Raw genomic sequence first — 20,327 nt, 5'->3', positions numbered from 1 at the left:
TAGAACCATCTGTTTAGTCTCAATGTTACCCTAAGGACTCATGAAATAATTTCAGAAAAAATTCCTAGTCAATGTCCTCTTTACAGACAAAGCAATCCATAACACGATTTTTTTTATTTGGGATTTAGAGCAAATTTTTAATTATTTTTCACTATATTTTCAACATTTACATATCTCCTTTCTCCCTTCCTCCCTGCATAACAGCCAATTATGTTTCTTTAGTTATTCATCCCTGTTTGAAAGCAGGTGCAAGGTACCTTAGGTAATATAGCTGTAACTATTAAGGCCTTGCATGGCCACCTTAGCCTCATAATGCCGTCAACTACTATTACATTGTCTAATCTGTCAATCCGATGCCTTCCACCACTGTATTTTGAATCTGAGTACACTAAGACTTTGGTTGTCCAATACTTTTCTACTCTGTGTGTGTGTTATTCCATAAGAAGCTTTATTCCAGTAGGAGGTGTGGTTGCCTTGAGAGATCTGAGAATGTACAACCCACAGAGATTTTTTCAGCCAGTTGTTAATTTCTCATCATTGGATTACAACAATTAGGTTCTTCCCACTGCTGCCAGCATCCAGCTACTGGTAACTTTATTCCTCCTTCACTTCCTAGAGCTTGTTATTCAGAAAGTTTCTACTTAGGAAATCTTGCCATTTTTCATTTACTACTACCCTAGTCTATAGTTTTTATATTCCTTATAAACATAAGTTATGAAAGCAAGAGTAAGAGTTTACAATTTCAATAAATAGATTTGTTAAAATGCCTAAGCTGTTTAAGAAATAGCAACTGATGTATCTTGAGCCAGACTGCTTTGGTTTAAATCCCAGTTCTGCCACTCTCTGGTGGGGTTACTCATTTGAACTCTTTAAACATCTGAAAAATGAGTATAATAATAACATATAGGTTATATTATGTAACGGTTAGAGTGAGAGGATTCTGGCATTGGGTTCAAATCTTAGTTCTGTCACTTATTTGCTGTCTAATCTTGATCAAATATACATAAGTTTTCTAAAGCACAGTTTGTTCTTTCATCCAAAGATAATGATAGCACCTGCACCAGGAGATTGTTGTATAAATGCAAGGCCTTAAGCCCAGTGCCTGGTATATCTTAGTACTAAACACATGGTGGCTGTTCTTTTTTTTTTCTTAATGTATATTTTGTTGCACTTTAGGCTCTGTGGTACATGTGCAGAACATGCAGGATTGTTGCATAGGTACATACATGGCAATGTGGTTTGCTACCTCTATCCCCCGTCACATATATGTGGCATTTCTCCCCATGTTATCCCTCCCCAACCTCCCTATCCCCACTGTCCCTGCCCTCATCCTTTCTAACAGACCCCAGTATGTGATGCTCCCCTCCTGTGTCCATGTGTTCTCATAGTTCAACACCCACCTATGAGTGAGAACGTGCGGTGTTTGATTTTCTGTTCTTGTATCAGTTTGCTGAGAATGATGGTTTCCAGATTCATCCATGTCCATACAAAGGACATGAACTCATCATCTTTTATGGCTGCGTAGTATTCCATGGTATATATATGCCATATTTTCTTTGTCCAGTCTATCATTGATGAGCATTTGAGTTGGTTCCAGGTCTTTGCTATTGTAAACAGTGCTGCAGTGAACATACGTGTACATGTGTCTTTATAATAGAACAATTTATAATCCTTTGGATATGTACCCAGTAATGGGATTGCTGGGTCAAATGGAATTTCTATTTCTAGGTCCTTGAGGAATGGCTACACTGTCTTCCACAATGGTTGAACTAATTTACACTCCCACCAGCAGTGTAAAAGTGTTCCTATTTCTCCACATCCTCTCCAGCATCTGTTGTCTCCAGATTTTTTAATGGTCACCATTCTAACTGAAATGAAATGGTAACTCAATGTGATTTTGATTTGCATTTCTCTAATGACCAGTGATGATGAGCATTTTTCACATGTTTATTGGCCTCATTTATGTCTTGTTTTGAAAAATGTCTGTTCATGTCCTTTGCCCATTTTTTTAATGGGTTTTTTTTTTTTTCTTGTAAATCTGTTTTAGTTCTTTGTAGATTCTGGATGTCAGCCCTTTGTCAGATGGGTAGATTGCAAAAATTTTTTCCCATTCTGTTGGTTGCTGGTTCACTCTAATGATTGTTTCTTTTGCTGTACAGAAGCTTTGGAGTTTAATTAGATCCCATTTGTCTAATTTGGCTTTTGTTGCCAATGCTTTTGGTGTTTTAGTCATGAAGACCTTGCCTATACCTATGTCCTAAATGATTTTTCCTAGGTTTCTTCTTTTTTGTGGCTTAATTGTACTCCATTGTGTATATGTACTACATTTTCTTTATTCATTCATCTGTTGATGGATACTTAGGTTGATCCTAACTTTTGGCTATTGTGCTTCAATAAACATAGGAGTGCAGATATATCTTTAATGTACTGATTTCCTTTTTGGGGGGTATATACTTAGCAGTGGAATTGCTGAGTTGTATGATAGTTCTATTTTTGGTTTTTTGAGGAACTGCCAAACTGTTCTTCATAGTGGTTATGCTAATTTACATTCCCACCAACAGTGTACAAGGGTTCCTTTTTCTCCACATTCTCACCAGCATTTGTTATTTCCTGTCTTTTGGATAAAAGCCATTTTATTATAACTGGGGTAAGATCATATCTCATTGTAGTTTAGATTTGCATTTCTCTGATGATCAATGAAGTTGAGCACGTTTTCATATACTGTTTGCCATTTGTATGTCTTCTTTGTAGAAATGTCTAAATCTTTTGCCCATTTTTAAGTTGGATTATTATGTATTTTCCTATATAGTTGTTTGAGCTCCTTATATATTCTGGTTATTAATCCCTTGTTGGATGAGTAGGTTGCATATATTTTCTTCCATTCTGTGAGTTGTCTCTTCATTTTGTGGATTGTTTCCTTTGCTGTACAGAAGCTTTGTAACTTGATATGATCCCATTTGTCCATTTTTGCTTTGGTTGCCTGTGATTATAGGGTATTACTCAAGAAATCCTTGACTACCCCAATGTCCTGGAGAGTTCCCCAATATTTTCTTCTAGTAGTTTCATACTTTGAGGTCTTAGATTTAAGTGTTTAATCCATTTTAATTTGATGCTGTTTATGATGAGAGAGATATGGTGAGAGATATCCAGTTTTCTTAGCATCATTTTTTGAAGAAACTGCCTTTTCCCCAGTGTATGTTTTTGGTGACTTTGTCAAAAATGAGATTATTGTAGATGTATAGATTTGTTTCTGGGTTCTCTATTCTGTTCTGTTGGTTTTTGTGTTCCTTGTTCTGCCAGTACTATGCTGTCTTGTTTACAATAGCTCAGTAGCACAACTTGAAGTTAGGCAGTGTGATTTCTCCAGTTCTGTTCTTTTTGCTCATGATAGTTTTGGCTATTCTGGGTCTTTTTTGTGGTTCTATATAAATTTTAGGATTGTTTTTTCTATTTCCGTGAAGAATGTTGTTGGTATTTTGATAGAAATTGCATTGAGTCTGAAGATTGCTTTGAGTGGTATGGACATTTTAACAATATTGATTCTACCAATCCATGAATATGGAATATCTTTTCTTTTTTTATGGAAAAAATTTCTTGCATCAGTGTTTTATAGTTTTCATCATAGAGAGCTTTCACTTCTTTAGTTAAATTTATTCCTAGGTATTTAATTTTATTTACAACTATTATAAATTGAATTACTTTGTTTTTTTTTTTTCCAGATTGTTCATTGTTGATATATAGAGATGCTCCTGATTTTTGTAAGTTTACTGAAATTTTTTTTTATCAGTTCTAATAGTTATTTGATGGAGTCTTTAGGTTTTTCCAAATACAAGCTCATGTCATCTGCAAACAAGGATAATTTGACTTCTTCCTTCCTTTTTTTTCCTTCTTCTTTTTTTATTTTTAAGTGGGCTCATATAAGGGGTTATTGACTTCAAATGAACTTGCTAATGACTCACCAAACAATGTATCTGAATGGTTTCATTACCTGTGTCAGATTTTACCATATTGGTTAGCTGTAATGCTTTCATTTTAATTTGTTTAATTTATTTCCAGAATGAATACTAGGTTGAAGATAGACAGTATAAGTACTGATGATGCTGAATTACAAATTAATAATAATTCTGCAAATAGACAGCAAAGTGACTTTCACTGTACTACATATTGTAATCATATCATTAAAATTATGTACATCACGTCAACATATCAAGTTGTCTTTGTCAACTTTGAAACCAGCTCTAGTTCTAAAAAAAGAGAAAAGGGAAGACTGATTACATTTGAAATTGCTTTTTTATATTTCTTGAGAATAAAAAATTTACAACCATAAAATGTTAATCTGCTATTATTTTTTTGCTTTTAAATAGCAATCTAACACCCTCTCTACTAGTTAGAAGCAAAACATAAACATTATTAAGATAAAGCACTCATTTATTTTAGAAAAAATTCAAGAAACATAATAGCTTATGAAAGCAGTATATATATATTACATGGCATATGATGCCATTTCAATCTATATGTGGTATATACTCAGTCCTCCAAATCCCCAGATTAATCTATATACAATACATTGTTTATTACTATATTATTCCATATTTTTCTGAGATAATTAAAGTCAACAATATACTTTAAAAAAAAAAAAAAAAAAAAAAAAAAAAAAAAAAAAAGTTAATTAAAAAAAAAGAATGAAAAAGAGGAAGAAAGAGGAAGAGGGAGAGAGAACAAGAATGTTGCTTTATTGCCTGGGCTAGAATGCAGTCTAAAAATGGGTATGCCTATAATTGTGTTTAATGATGGAAACATGAAAAAAATGAGGTAAGAAAATAACAAACAAGCAGCCAACCAATATTTCATTTAAACCTGTAAGTGGGTGTGATGTGGTACTGATAAGAGTGTATACTTTGTGCATTTAAAATGGAGAGTTCTATAAATGTTTATTAAGTTTACTTGTTCCGGATCTGAGTTCAAGTCCTGGATATCTTTGTTAATTTTCTGTCTAATTGATCTGTCTAATATTGATGTTGAAGTCTCCCACTATTATTGTGTGGGAGTCTAAGTCTCTTTATAAGTCTTATGTATCTGAGTGTTCCTGTATTGGGTGCGTATATATTTAGGATCGTTAGTTGTTCTTGTTGCATTGATCCGTTTATCATTACGTAATGTCCTTCTTTGCCTCTTTTGATCTTTGTTGCTTTAAAGACTGTTTTATCAGAGGCAAGAATTGCAACTCCTGCTTTTTATTTATTTATTTATTTTTGCTCTCCATTTGGTTGGTAAATCTTTCTCCATCCCTTTGTTTTGAGTCTTTGTGTATCCTTGCATGTGAGATGGGTCTGGATGCAGCATACTGATGGGTTTTGGCTTTTTATCCAATTTGCCTGTCTGTGTCTTTTGATTGGGGGATTTAGTCAATTTAAATTTAGGATTAATAATAATATATGTGAGTTTAATACTGCCATTTGATGTTAGCTGGCTGTTTTGCCCATTAGTTGATGTAAATTCTTCATTATGTTGATGCTTTTTACTTTTGGTATATTTTTAGAAAGGCTGATACTGGTTGTTCCTTTCTATGTGTAGTGGTTCTTTCAGAAGCTCTTGTAAAGCAGGCCTGGTGGTGATAAAATCTCTGAGTACTTGCTTGTTCACAAAAGATTTTATTTTTCCTTCGCTTATGAAACTTAGTTTGGCTGGATGTGAAATTCTGGGTTGAAAGTTCTTTTCTTTAAGAATGTTGAATATTGGCCCACACTCTCTTCTGGCTTGTAGGGTTTCTGCTGAGAGATCTGCTATGAGTCAGATAGGCTTCCCGTTGTGGGTAACCTGACCTTTCTCTCCGGCTGCCCTTAGTATTTTCTCCTTCATTTCAACCCTGGTGAATCTGACGATTATTGCTTTGAAGTTGGTCTTCTTAAGGAATATCTTTGTGGTGTTCTCTGTATTACCTGGAGTTGAATATTGTCCTGCCTTGCTAGGTTGGGAAAGTTTTCCTGAATAATATCCTGAAGTGTATTTTCCAGCTTGGATTCATTCTCTCCATCACATTCAGGTAAACCTATCAAACATAGATTAGGTCTTTTCACATAGTCCCATATTTCTTGGAGACTTTGCTCATTCCTTTTAATCCTTTTTTCTCTAGTCTTGTCTTCTTGTTTTATTTCATTAAGTTGGTCTTCGACCTCTGATATCCTTTCTTCTGCATGATCAATTTGGCTGTTAAAACTTGTGCATACTTTGCGAAGTTCTCGTGTGTGTTTTTCAGCTACATTAATTCATTTATATTCCTCTCTAAATTATCTATTCTCATTAGCATTTCGTCAAACCTTTTTTCGAAGTTCTTAGTTTCTTTGCATTGGGTTAGAACAAGTTCTTTTAACTCACAGAAGTTTCTTATCATCCACCTTTTGAAGCCTACTTCTGTTAATGGAACACACTCGTTCTCCATCAGGCCTTGTTCCGTTGCTGATGAGGAACTGTGATCCCCTGCAGAGGGAGAGGCGTTCTGATTTTGGGTATTCTCAGCCTTTTTAGGCTGGTTTCTTCCCTTCGTTATAAATTTATCCATCAGTCGTCTTTGTAATTACCAACTTTCTAATTGGGTTTCTGAGTGAACATCCAACTTGTTGATTCCCAGTGCTGGAATCTGAGCAACCCACTGCGCCAGCTAAAACAGCGGCGTTAAGATTGATGGTGCTTTTCTGACTCTACACCAAGAACCTCCGCACCGAGGAGCCTGCAAAACCGCCATGCCGGCCACAAGACCATGCCGGTCGCGCTGGCGACCCATGGGGCTTCTCCGCTGGGAATCTCCTGATCCGTGAGCAACAAAAATTTGTCTGAAAGTGTGGCGTCCTCTCGTTCTCTGCGCTTTCACTGGGAGCTACAATCCTGAGCTGCTAGTGATCAGCCATCTTCAACAATATACTTTGACTTCTTCCTTTCTAATTGCTATAAAATTTCCTTTCTAGCTTGTTTCTCTCTTCTGGTTGTTCTAGCTAGAACTTCCCATCCTATGTTGAACAACAGTGATAAAACTGGGCATGCCTTGTCTTGTTCCAGATCTTAGAGAAAAGGTTTTTTAGATTTTCTCCATTCAGTATGATACTAGCTATGGGTCTGTGGCACATTACTTTTATTGTGTTGAGGTCTGTTCCTTCTATACCCAGGTTTTTTAGGGTTTTTATCATGAAGAGATGTTGAATTTTATCAAATGCTTTTTCAGCATTAATTGAAGTATGGTTTTATATGTGATATGATGTATCACATTGATTTGTGTACGCTGAGCCATCCCTGCATGCCTGGGATAAATCTCACTTGGTCATGATGAATGATTGTTTAATGTGTTGCCGAATTTGATTTGCTAGTTTTTGGAATAGTATGAGTAAGATTGCTATTTGTTCTTTAAGCATTTGGGAGAATTCACAAATGAAGCAATCAGGTCTTAGGCTTTTCTTTGCTGGGAGACTTTTTATTATGGCTTTAATCTTGTTACTTGCTATTGGCCTGTTCAGGTTTTGGATTTCTTCATGGCTTAATATTGGCAGGTTTTATGTGTCTTGGAATTTATTAGTTACTTCTAGGTTTTCCAACTTATTGGCATGTAGTTGCTGATAGTAGCCTCTAATGATCCTTTGAATTTGTGTAGTTTTGGTTACAATGTCTCCTTCTTTGATTTATTTATTTGGGTCTTCTCTCTTTCCTTCTTGGTTAGTTGAGCTAAAGCTTTGTCAATTTTGTTTATCTTTTAAAAACATCAACTTTCCATTTTGTTGATATTTTGTATTTTTTTGTTTCAATTTTATTTATTTCTGCTCTGATATTTGTTATTTAAGAGTGTATTGTTTAATTTTCATGTATTTGTATAGTTTCCAAAAATCCCTGTTGTTATTATTTGTAGTTTTATTCCATTGTTTTCAGAAAGATACTTGATATAATTTCAGTTTTAAAAAAGTCTTTAAAGATGTTTTTGTGGCCTAATATATGGTCTATCCTTGAGAATTATTCATGTGCTGAGAAGAATGTGTATTCTGCAGGCATTGGATGAAATGTTATCTAAATATCTATTAGGTCAATTTGATCTGTAGTGCAGATTAGGTTCCAATGTTTCTTTGTTGATTTTCTGTCTGGATGATCTGTCTAATGCTGAAATTGAGGTGTTAAATTTTCCAACTATTATTGTATTGGGATCTATTGCTCCCTTTCGTTCTAATAATATTTGTTATACATATCTGGGTGCTCCAATGTTGAGTACATGTATATTCACAATTGTTTTATCCTCTTTCTGAATTGACCACTTTATTATTATATAATGCCCTTCTTTGTTGCTTTTTACAGTTTTTGTCTTGAAATTTATTTTGTCTAAGTATAGCTACTCATGCTATACCTATAAACTTTTTTTAGTTTCTATTAGCACGAAAGGTCCTTTTCCATCGCTTTATTTTCAGTCTATGTATGTCTTATGGTGAAGTGTGTTTCTTATAACCAACAGATTATTTGGTCTTTTTATTTCTATCCTTTCAGCCACTTTATTCCTTTTGATTGAAGAATTTTAGTCCATTTACATTCAATGTTATTATTGATAAGCAAGAGCTTAATCCTGCCATTTTGTTATTTGTTTTCTGATCTCCTCTTCCCTCTTTCCCTTCTCTTTGTCTTCCTTTCAGTGAAGGTGATTTTCTCAGGTGGTATGTTTTAAGTTCTTGCTTTTGATTTTTTGTGTATCTGTTGTATGTTTTTTGATTCGTTACTGTAATGCGTTCATATAATATAGCCCATTATTTTAAACTGATGACAACTTAACACTGGTTGTGCAAATAGCAAAATAACAAGCAAAGAGTAAATGAATGTGAGCACTACACTTTATCTCCTTGCTTTTTAACTTCTTATTGTTTTATTTTATCTTATACTGTCTATGTCTTGAAAAGTGGTTATTATTTTTATTGGTTCATCATTTTGTCTTTTTAATCACACTACAATTACAGTGTTATAATATTCTGTATTTTTCTGTGTATTTACTATTATTAGTGAATACCTTAAAATGATTTCATATGGCTGATTTACCTTCCATTTTTCAGACTGAAGAACTCTATTATTTCTTATAGGGCAGGTTGGGTGTAGATAAAAATCCTTCAGCTTTTGTTTGGAAAAGTCTTAGTTTCTCCTTCATAGTTGAAGGATATTTTTTCTGGATATACTATTCTATGGTAAAAGTTTTTTCCTTCAGCATTTTGAATATGTCATGCCACTTACTCTTGGCTTGTAAGGTTTCCACTGAGAAGTCTGTTGCCAGACATATTAAAGCTCTATAATGTTATTTGTTTCTTTTCTTGTGCTGCTTTTAGGATCATTTTTTAATCCTTGACTTTTGGGAGTTTGATTATTAAATGCCTTGAGGTAGTCGTCTTTGACTGCTTGGTGAAGATACCAAAGATACCAAATTTGCTTGGTTTCTTATAACCTCCTTGTACTTGAATATTGATATATTCCCTAGGTTTGGGAAGTTCTTTGTTATTATCCTTTTGAATAAACTTTCTACCCCTATTTCTTTATCCGCCTCCTCTTTAAGGCAAATACCTCTTAGATTTGCTCTTTTGAGACTATTTTCTAGATCTTCCTTCTGTTTTATTTTTTTATTTTTGTCTCCTGCGACTGTGTATTTTCAAATAGCCTGTATTTGAACTTACTAATTCTTTCTTCTGCTTGATCACTTTGCTACTGAGAGACTATGATGCATCATTCTTCAATAGATCAATTTCCTATTCAGCACCAGAATTTCTGCTATGTTCTTTTAAATTGTTTCAATCTCTTTGTTAAATTTATCTGATATGATTCTGACTTTCTTCTCTGTTTTCTTGGATTTTGTTGAGCTTCCTTAAAACAGCTATTTTGAATTCTCTGTCAGAAAGGTCACATATCTCTTCCTCTCTGGGATCTGTTACTGGTGTATTTAGTTCATTTAGTAAGTTAATATTTTCCTGAATGTTCTTGATGCATGCGGATGTTCTTCAGTGTCTGGGCATTGAAGAGTTAGGTATTTATTGCAGTCTTCATGGTCTGGGCTTGTTTGCACCTGTACTTCCTGGGAAGGCTTTCCAGGTACTCAAAGGGACTTGCGTGTTGTGATCTAAGTCTTTGGTCACTGCAGCCATATCAGCTTTAGGGCACACCCTAAGTCCAGTAATACTGTGGCTGTTGTAGACTCAGAGGTACCACCTTGGTGGTTTTGGGTGAGATCTGGGAGAATTATCTGGATTGCCAGGCATACATTTTTGCTTTCTACCTTTACTTTTACCCAATGAACAAAAATCCCTGTCTCTGTGGTGAGCTGCCTGGAGCTGGGGAAGGGGTGACATAAGCACCCCCATGGTGACCACCAGTGGGACAGTGCTGGGTCAGACCTGAAGGTGGCACAACACTGGGTCTCACCCAAGGCCTGCAGTGACCACTGCCTGGCTACTTCCTGTGTTTACTCAAGGCTCAAGAGCTTCCACAACCAGCGGGTGGGAAATCCAGCCAGGCTTATTTTCTTCCTTACAGGGCAGTGAGTTTTCTCTGGCTGCTGGTGGGTCCAGAGATGTCATTCAGGGGCTGGGGCCTGTAGTTGAGAACTTCAGGCATCCACCTAGTGCTGTATTTTACTGTGGCTGAACTGGACCCAAGCCACAAGACAAACGTTTTCTCTACTCTTTCCTCAAGCAGAAGGGTCTCTCCTCGTGGCCACCCCTACCCCAGGAGCCCACTCGGTGCTCTGCCCCACTGTGGCCAAGTTGGTACCCAAGCTGCAAGACAAAGTCCGCTTTACTTTTCCTTCTTTCCTCAAGCGGAAGCAGTTGCTTCTTAGAGCTACCACAGCTGAGAATGTGCTAGGTCACCTCTGAAGCCAGCATAGCTCTGAGTCTCACCCAAGGCCTGAAGTGAGTACTGCCTGGCTACTATTAGCTTATTCAGGGCCCAAGGGCTCTTTAGTTAGCAGGCAATTAATTTCAGCAGGACTAGGTTTTTCACTTTAACACAAGGGGTTCCCTTCTTCCCCAGGGTGTGTTTAGAAGTGTCTGGGAGCTGGGGCCTGGAATGGGGGCTGTAGGACTCTGCCTGGTGCCCTATCCTACTGTGGCTCATCTGGTTTCCAAGTTGCAAGACAAAGTTTTTACTCTTCCCTCCTTCTCCTTGAGTACAAGGAAGAAGTCTGCTGGAGCTGCAAGCTGCACTGCCTGGGGTTTGGAGAGAGAGAACACGAGCACTCCCCTGGCCACAGCAGCTGGTATCTCACTTGGTCATGCACCTTAAATCAGCTGGTGCTAAGCCCAACATAGCACCAGGAATTGCCCAGGAGTTGCAATCCTTGTGGCCTAGACTGCCTTTCAAGTTAATTTAGAACCCCAGAGCTTTTTAGCCCATGATGGTGGGTCTTGCTGGAACTCAGGTTCTGACTTCTGGGATGGACAATTTACCTCTTGTTCGGGCTGGTCTAAATGCTCCCTCTGTGGGTGCCACCTGAGTTCTGTCCCATGTTGCTTTCCTCTGTGACAAGGCAGGACTTAGTTCCAATGCAATGTCCCACAATCACTGTGCTCTCCCTCCCCCAAGTACATATATTTTTCTCTCCATGCCATACCACTGCTGCTAGGAAAGGGGTGGCATAGACAGTTCAAGATTGTCTTTCCTACCCTCTTCAGTTTCTCTTTCCTTAATATGATGTTAAAACCAGGTACTGTGATCCCTCACCTGATTTTTGGTTCAATCTGCTGTTCCTGCAGGGGGAGGATCACAGGAGGCTTCCATTTGGCTATTTTGTTTCGCCTCCTCAATGTTTTTTTTTTTTCCTTTTTATCAGAGAAGTAATTGTTATATATAATTGGTCCTGATTCTTGATTTTCTATCCCTGTTACAATACCCAATTGTTCTAGTATGTGTGTCTTTATAGTACATTTTGGTATTGACCTACTGCACAGTGATGTTTTGATGAACAATGGACCATAAATACGATGGCGGTCTCATAAGATTATAATGGAGTGGAAAAATTCCTATAGCCTAGTGATGTCGTAGCTGTCTTAACATTGCAGTGTAATGTTACTTATGTCTTTGTGCTGATGCTGATGTAAACAAACCTCCTGTGCTACCAGTCATATGAAAGTATAGCATATACAGTTATGTGTGGTACATTATTGATAACGATAATAAATCATTATGTTGCTGGTGTATGTATTTACTATATGATACTTCTTATCGTTACTTCAGAATATACTTTTTCTACTTACTAAAACAGCCTCAAGTAGGTTCTGCAGGAGGTATTCCGGAAGAGGGCATTGTTATCCCAGGAGATGACAGCCAGGGGCTGGGAGAGAGGTGACACAAGCACTCCCCCCATGTTTCTGCCTCTGCACACCTCACAGTCAGACAGCATGCGAAGGTGGCAGACAGTGATACTGATGATCCTGACCCTGTGTAGGCCTAGAGTAATGTGTGTGTTTGTGTCTTAATTTTTAGCAAAATTTAAAATTAGAAAAAAGCTCTTTAAAGTATTTTTGTACAGCAAGTGCAAATGTTTATAAACGCTATAATAGCGTACAGTAATGTCCTAGGCCTTCGCATTTACTCACTGACTCTGTCAGAGCAACTTCCAGTCCTGTAAGCTCCATTTATGGTGAGTACTCTATACAGGTGTACCATTGTTTATCTTTTATAGTATGTTTTTTACTGTACTTTTTCTACATTTAAATAGGTTTAAATACAAAAATATTTATTATTGTGTTACAATTACCTATAGTATTCAATACAATAAATACTGTACAGGTTTGTAGCCTAGGAGCAATAGGCAATATCATATAGCTTAGGTGTGTGGTAGGCTATGCCATCTACATTTGTGTAAGTACACTCTTGTGCCACAGCAAAATTGCTTAATAATGCATTTCTCAGAATATATCCTTGTCATTAAGCAATGCATAACTGTATTTGGTAAAACACAAAGATATATCTTTTATTATGCTATTAAGCGTCTTTTAAAATAATTTGTCAGTTATAACTTGTTTATTCTTTCAAACGAACATTGAAATCATTGAGTTTACTTCTTAAGCATTTCATTGGTATCTTTATTTAAATTGCCTATGTTTATGTTATTAAACATACTAATACACAGGTTTTCTTTTTTGGGCTCAGTGAAGTTGGGTAGTTTTCATTATATAAGATGTTTTGCATTTCTTATTAGGATGTTTCTTATGTATTGCATTGTTTCTGATTATTGTTGAAGATGGAGCTTTTTTCCTGTTAAGTTTCTGAAGTGACTACTGTTGAGATCTATGTCTATATCTATCAATGTCAATATCTATATCTATATTGTTGACTTTGGTATCTTTTTAAACTATCTTACTGACTTCTATTGGTTCATTTTCATTTTATTTACCTAGGTTTTTCCATATACAGAAGAATCACTTGAAAATAGAGATAAGTTTGTCCCTATTTAACAATAATTTATTGTGTATTTCAAAACAACTAAAAGAATGAACTTGGAATGTTTCTAACACAAAGGAATGATAAATGCTTGAGGTGATAGATATCTCAATTATCCTGATTTGATCATTACACATTGTATACTTGTATCAGTATATCACATGTACTACATAAATGTGTACAACTATTATATATCCATGATAATTAAAAAATAAATTATCAGTTAAAAAATTGTCCTTTATTACATTGGCTATAACTTACAGAAAAATGCAAAACAGTAACTGTTCTTCCTGAATTTAATGACAATGCACCCTATATTTTATCATTAACCATAACATTGGCTATCAATATGTGGTAACTATTCTCTATTACATTAAGAAAATTTTCTTCTATTTTCAGGAGGCTTTTATATTTATTTTAATATTGCATTCATTTTAATTATTTTTAATCTTTGCAATTATTAAAATAATTATTTTTAATCTTCAGAGGTATTGATGTGACTAATTGACTAGTGTATTTAACATGCTAGTGGATTAGCATGTTATTTATATTAATAGTGAGATTAGTTTTTGATTTCCTTTTTTGTGCTGTATTTGTGTGTGGGCTTTGGTATTAGAGTATTGGTGGTTTGGGAAAATGAATTGGAAGTTTGCCATCTTTTTCTCTGCTCTGGAACAACTTAAATTGCATGTTAATTATCTTTCCTTGAAGCTTCAGTAGGACTCGCTTGTAAAATTGTCTGGACATAAATCAGCTTTTGGAGTTCGTAGGCAAAAATTTCAATTTCTCCCATGATTATTGATATCCAGATGAACTATTTTCTCAAGTCATTTTTGGAAGTTTATATGTTTTTAGAAAATCATGTGTCTCATCCTTAGTTTTAGAATTTTTAGCTTAGGTTACTGTGTTTAAATTTCTTATGCCATTATAACATACTTTTTTTTTGAGACAGTTTTGCTCTTGTTACCCAGGCTGGAGTGCAATGCCTTGATCTCGGCTCACCACAACCTCCGCCTCCTGAGTTCAAGCAATTCTGCCTCAGCCTCCCGCGTAGCTGGGACTACAAAGATGCACCCCCATGCCCGGCTAATTTTTGTATTTTTAGTAGGACGGGGTTTCACCATTTGGCCAAGATGGTCTCGATCTCTTGACCTCGTGATCCACCCACCTTGGCCTCCCAAAGTGCTGGGATTATAGGCGTGAGCTACCATGCCCGGCCTATAAAAATACTTTTATATCTGTGAATAAAGCCTAATTCTTGCTTTTAATGATTTAAATGTTTCTGTTGTTTAAATCTGCAAGAGGTTTGTCCATTTTATTGATATTTGCAAAGAAATTAGCTCTTAGATGTATTTATCAAATCTTTTTTTGTTTTCTTATAATTTCTCTTGATCTCTTAGGTTTCTTGTCTTGTTTTTTGCCATTTTTCAAAGCTATTTTTATTTTCTATTTTAAAAAATAAATGTATTTAAGGCTATAAAATTCCTTCTGAATATATTTGTCCTCATATTAATTTCGATTTGTAGATTTTGCTGTATTTGAGGATTTAATAGCCTATAACTGCATTTTTAAGCTTTTGTAATAAATAAGTATAAATAAATCAATAAGTAAGTATAAGTAAATCAAAGCAATAAAATATAAGGGTACAATTAGATGAATTTTTTAATGAAGTAAAATTTATACTGAGTGAAATGCACGTTAGTTGTACAATTTGATGAGTTTTGGCAAATACGTATGTCGGTGTAACCAACACACCACCCAAGACACAGAACTCTTTCACTACCCCAAATGTTTTCATGTCACCTTTCAGTCACTTCCCACTCCTCATGGACAACTGCTGCTGATTTCTGTCCCCACAGATTCATTTCATGATTATTGGGCTTTGTGTATATGAAATCTTACAGTGTGCTCTTTTGTGTCTGCATTCTTTCCCTGAGCATATTGATAATTGGATTAATCCATAGTGTTGCTTATATCAGTAGTTCATTCATTTTTCTTTTAATTGCTGAGTAGAATTCCATGGTATGACTGTACCATAATTTGTTATCCTGTCTCTAGATGAACTTTTGGGTTGTTTCCAGTTTTTGGCTATTATGCATAAAGCTTCTATAGAAATTCCTTTAAAGATCATCTTTCTGTGGATGTTTTCATTTTCGGGGGGTACATATTTAGTGGAATTTCTGGGGCAAGGGGTATGGTTAATTGTATCAGCAACTGCCAAACTGTTTTCTACTGTTTGTACCATAGTATATTCTGTGCAGAAATGCATGAGACTTCCAGTTATTCCACATTATTGTTCATAATTGGTATTGTCAGTCTTTTAGGTTTTAGCAACTTTATTGGGTACAAAGTAGCAAATCATGTGTTTTTAATTTGTATTTCCTTGATGAATAATGATATTGAACATCTTTTTATGTGCTAATTGGCCATTCATATACTTTTGTGGGGTGAAAGGTTCAGTCTTTTGTCCATTACAAAAATGGGTTGTCTGTTTTCTTTTTTTTTCTTTTTTTGAGACAGAGTTTCACTCTTGTTACCCAGGCTGGAGTGCAATGGCCCGATCTCACCACAACCTCCGCCTCCTGGGTTCAGGCAATTCTCCTGCCTCAACCTCCTGAGTAGCTGGGATTACAGGCACGCGCCACCATACCCAGCTAATGTTTTGTATTTTTAGTAGAGACGGGGTTTCACCATGTTGACCAGGATGGTCTCGAACTCTTGACCTCGTGATCCACCCGCCTCGGCCTCCCAAAGTGCTGGGATTACAGGCTTGAGCCACCGCGCCCCGCCTGTTTTCTTTGTTATTTGAGTTGTAAGCGTTCTTTACATATTCTGGATATAAGTTGTCAGATTTATGTATTGTAAATATTTTCTTCTAGTTTTTTTTTACAGTGTCTTTTGAGGAATAGATTTTAGTTTTAATGCAGCTCATTTTTATTACTTTTTCTTCTATGGTTATTGCTCTTTGTTTTTTACTTAAGAAATCGTTACCTACCCGACTATTGTAAATTTGTGTTTTCTTCTCACAGCTTTATAGTTTTAGCTTTGCGCTTCATCCCATCATTCGTCCCAAATTAATTTTTGTGTTTGGTATGAAGTGGTATGAAGGAGAGGTCAAGATTTATTTTTTTCCCATTTGGTTATCCAATTGTTCAGTTGTTTCAACACCATTTGTAGAAAAGACTGTCCATTCCCTATGGAATTATTTTGGTGGCTTTGTTGAAAATCAATTGAGCGTATTTTATGGATCTTTTTGTGGACTTTCTATTCTGTTTCTATACTTGCAGTTTGAAGTTTCTATATTTAATACTCTCTTTGACCCATGAATTATTTAGGAATATGCTGACATCTTTAACAACAACTCTAAAAAAAAAAAAAAAAAAAAAAACCTGTAACTTATGACACAGAAAACCATTATTTTAGGGCCATGTCAGTAATGAAGCTGATTAGTTATTCACCGGCGTAGGCATGTCCATTTTTTAAAGTAGTTCTGAAACCTGGCAGTATACATGGGGAGTTTTTAAAAAGAATATAGAAGCCCACCCCAGACCTAATTTTCGGTGTAGAAACTGGAGAGTTTCTGTTTTTAAAAAGCTCTTCCAGGTGATTCTGAGACCTCCAGTCAATTTGGAAGCCATTGCTCTAAGCACTACCCCTTACAGCAAAGAACAAACTTAGGGTTACTCTCTAAGCCCTCAGTGGATTTAAAGCTTTTCATTATTTCAATATACAGAAACAACCTTCAAGAGAGGAGAAGAAACAATTAGCCTGTTTTTCTCTCAAGCATCGAAATCACCACAAATCACAGGTTATCTTTGAATGACCCTCTTTTTGACTTGAGAGAATACAATATTTATGGTTATTATAGTATATTTAAGATATTTTACAAGTTACAAAAACCATTGAATTCTGAATGACTTGTCTGCTGCTGTTCAAATGTAGTGACTTAAAGATTCAGGGAGGAATCTTTGGGACTATGAAAGTCAATGTCTTATTTATTCCAGGGCTAATGGATCAGAAAATCTCCAAGAAGGCCAAGAGAGCTGTCAAATGAAGTGCACTGTAGCTCAAGACCAGAGAGAAGGGCCTTGGAGGTAAGAAGGGCTTTGGAAGAAACTTAGTATCTCCATGTATTAGTGAGAACATTAAAAAAAAAAAAAACAAAAAACCCTGTAGCTTCTCAGTAGATATTATATATAACAAATCACCATCTTTTCTTAGACCAGTGGTTCTCAACTAGAGGTGAGTTTGTATTCTAGAGGATATCTGGTTTTTGTTTTTCACAATTAGGAGCGCTAACTGGCATTTAGTAGGTAGAGACCAGAGATGCTGCTAACATGTTACAGAGCAGCTCCCCACAACAAAGAACTATTCAGCTCAAAATGTCAATAGTGCAATGGTTAGGAAACCCTGTCTTAGACAAATAATATGAAAGAAGATTTTTCCATGAGAGACTACTTGGCACCTACTTTTGATAGCCAGAGATTTCCCAAAGCAAAATGTCCCATGTCAAGTTCATGTTCTTTCCAGCCAAACACTGGACTTCTTTTATTGTTCTCTAGCGCAGGAAAAAGTACCAGCATTCATTCTATGGTGAATACAAGAAATCTGTGACTCATTTTATATCTCTTGGGGTGTTCTGTACTGTGCCTAGGTGTGGATTTACTTTTCTTTATGCTGCTTGGGACTCACTGGGAATCTTAATTAAGGATTCACATCTTTCTTCTAGAAAATTCTTAATTATCTTTTCAAATTATTCTCTCCACTTCCCCCAAAAAGGCTCATTCTAGACTTTCTCATTATATACTTTATGTCTCTCTCTTTCTATCTTGTATTTCTATCATCTTTGCATTATATTCAGAGTAATTTCTTCAGGTCTACTGTCAGTTTCACTATTTCTATCTTCATCTTTTTCTAATCTGCTGCTTGACCCAGCCAAAGAATTTATAAGATTTGGGACTTTATAAGATTTGGGACTTTATAATATTACTGTTATTTGCTAATTTAATGACTATATTTTTCATATCTGGAAGTATTGTTTAGTACTTTTGCCAACCTATATGGTGTTTTTCTCAGTTTTTTCTTTCATGTATATTTGATTCAATATTGTAATTTGAAATGCTCGTAGTCTTCAATGATGATTCTCTAATGAATTTCTTAGAGATCTAATTCTTTCAAATCCTTCTATTTTTGCTTATGGTAGATGGTTTTCTTGTGTTCTTATGTAATTCTAGATTGTGATCTTATGATTGGTAGGACATTACCTGTGAAAAACTTATGTGGTTTATTTTTTTTGTGTGAATTCAGAAAGAGTTTGATTTGCTTAGGTTTCCCTTGGAGAATTATTATACTCAGCTTACTTGTTTATTCACTTATTTAGCTATTGGATTGGGGTTTCCTAAAGTGGACATGCAGTATAGATTAGAACTTCATATCTTTATCAAGGCAGACTTTTTTTGTCCTTCTTTATCAGAATCTTGGCCAAAATAGATAAGCATCTTTATCATACTTTCTTTATAAGTGGGTATATTTTTCCAGCCTACCCTGTGAGAGTAGCTCTTTGAAGGTTCAGGCTTACATAGGGATTTTGGGCCCCAAACCTTGTCTCTTGCTTGAGTTAAAGCAAGAAAGCCAGTGAGGCTGGGCAGCAATGAGTAAGAGAGAATAGTGGTAGAATATGAAGTTAGAGAAAGAGGTAGTGAAAGGCAAGAGCATGTGTGACCTTGGAGATCATAATTAAGATTTTTGTTTTTGACTGGATGCAGTGGCTCATGCTTGTAATTCCAGACTTTGGGAGGCCGAGGCGGGTGGATTATGAGGTCAGGAGTTCAAGACCAGCCTGGCCAACACAGTCAAATCCCATCTCTACTAAAAATACAAAAATTAGCTGGGCGTGGTAGCAGGCTCCTGTAATCCCAGCTGCTTGGGAGGCTGAGGCAGGAGAATCATTTGAACCCGAGAGGTGGAGGTTGCAGTGAGCTGAGATCGCACCACTGCACTCTAGCCTGGGTGACAGGACTAGACTCCGTCTCAAAAAAAATTTTTAGTTTTTACTCTTAATGAAATGGGAAGCCATTGAAAGGTTTTGAGTAAAAATGGAATACTCTATGTTTTAGTGATTGAGGAGAGGAAGAGTATCACATAAGTGAGACCAAACTAATGCCTAGTGATGTGTGAGTGTAACTAGGAGAGTGTGGGTTAAGGAAGCTGAGAGAAGATTCTACTTTGGGGAGAAAGAGAGGCTAACTGTGCTTATCAAATGCTGCTGAGAGGTGTGTACTCAGATTGACCACTGGAATTAGCAGCATGGATGTGACTGATGATCTTGACAACAACGTTTTAGTGGAGTGGTAGGGACAAAAAATCCTAACTCAGAGGAAGAACTGAATCAGAGGGGATACAGAATCATGGACATCAGAGAAGACTGAGAGTAAGACTTGGGGCTGGAAACATGAGGATTCAGCTTACTGAATGGTGGGACCTCCAGTTCTCTTCCCACCCTTACTCCTAGAATTCCAAGACGCTGGCAGGAAATTGCACAGAGCTTAGCTGAATGGGAGAAAGCTGAGCTTCATTCGAGTAGCTGATTAAGACAATGAGCCAAACCTTTTTACCACTTACTACATTAGTATATGCAAGAGATCAGAAAGGATAAAGGTTTGGCTCTCTCTGTGTTCCATTTTTCCCAATGGAGCCATGTTGGGTAAGGGTCAGGTGGATCAACTTAGAAGTGGGGATCATCTCATTGCTCAGGGATCCCTAAATAAAAGGCTCCAGCTGTCTTAGAGACCCAGGGTCTGGAGAGAGAGGGCAGGGGAGTGGCTAGGAATGGAAAAGCAGTGAATACTGAGTCACAGTGGAGAAACGTGTCTTCAAGGCTCCCAAAT

At 36.2% G+C, this 20,327-nt stretch overlaps 1 long non-coding RNA gene across 5 annotated transcripts in view; it reads left to right on the top strand.

Moving 5' to 3' along the window:
* LOC116556257 overlaps positions 1-20,327 on the top strand; it is a 120,944-nt gene that overhangs the window by 14,823 nt on the left and 85,794 nt on the right. For all 5 annotated transcript variants that reach the window (XR_004270910.1, XR_004270909.1, XR_004270913.1 and 2 more), the window contains one exon: positions 17,445-17,534. This is a non-coding gene — a long non-coding RNA (uncharacterized LOC116556257). The remainder of the gene's footprint in view (positions 1-17,444; positions 17,535-20,327) is intronic.

Source organism: Sapajus apella, unplaced genomic scaffold (assembly GCF_009761245.1).
Source record: "Sapajus apella isolate SASKATOON/1434 unplaced genomic scaffold, GSC_monkey_1.0 scaffold16, whole genome shotgun sequence".
NCBI classification, from domain to species: Eukaryota; Metazoa; Chordata; class Mammalia; order Primates; family Cebidae; genus Sapajus; species Sapajus apella.
The sequence above is the reverse complement of the archived record's forward strand: the minus strand, read 5'-3'. Positions and strand labels throughout refer to the sequence as shown.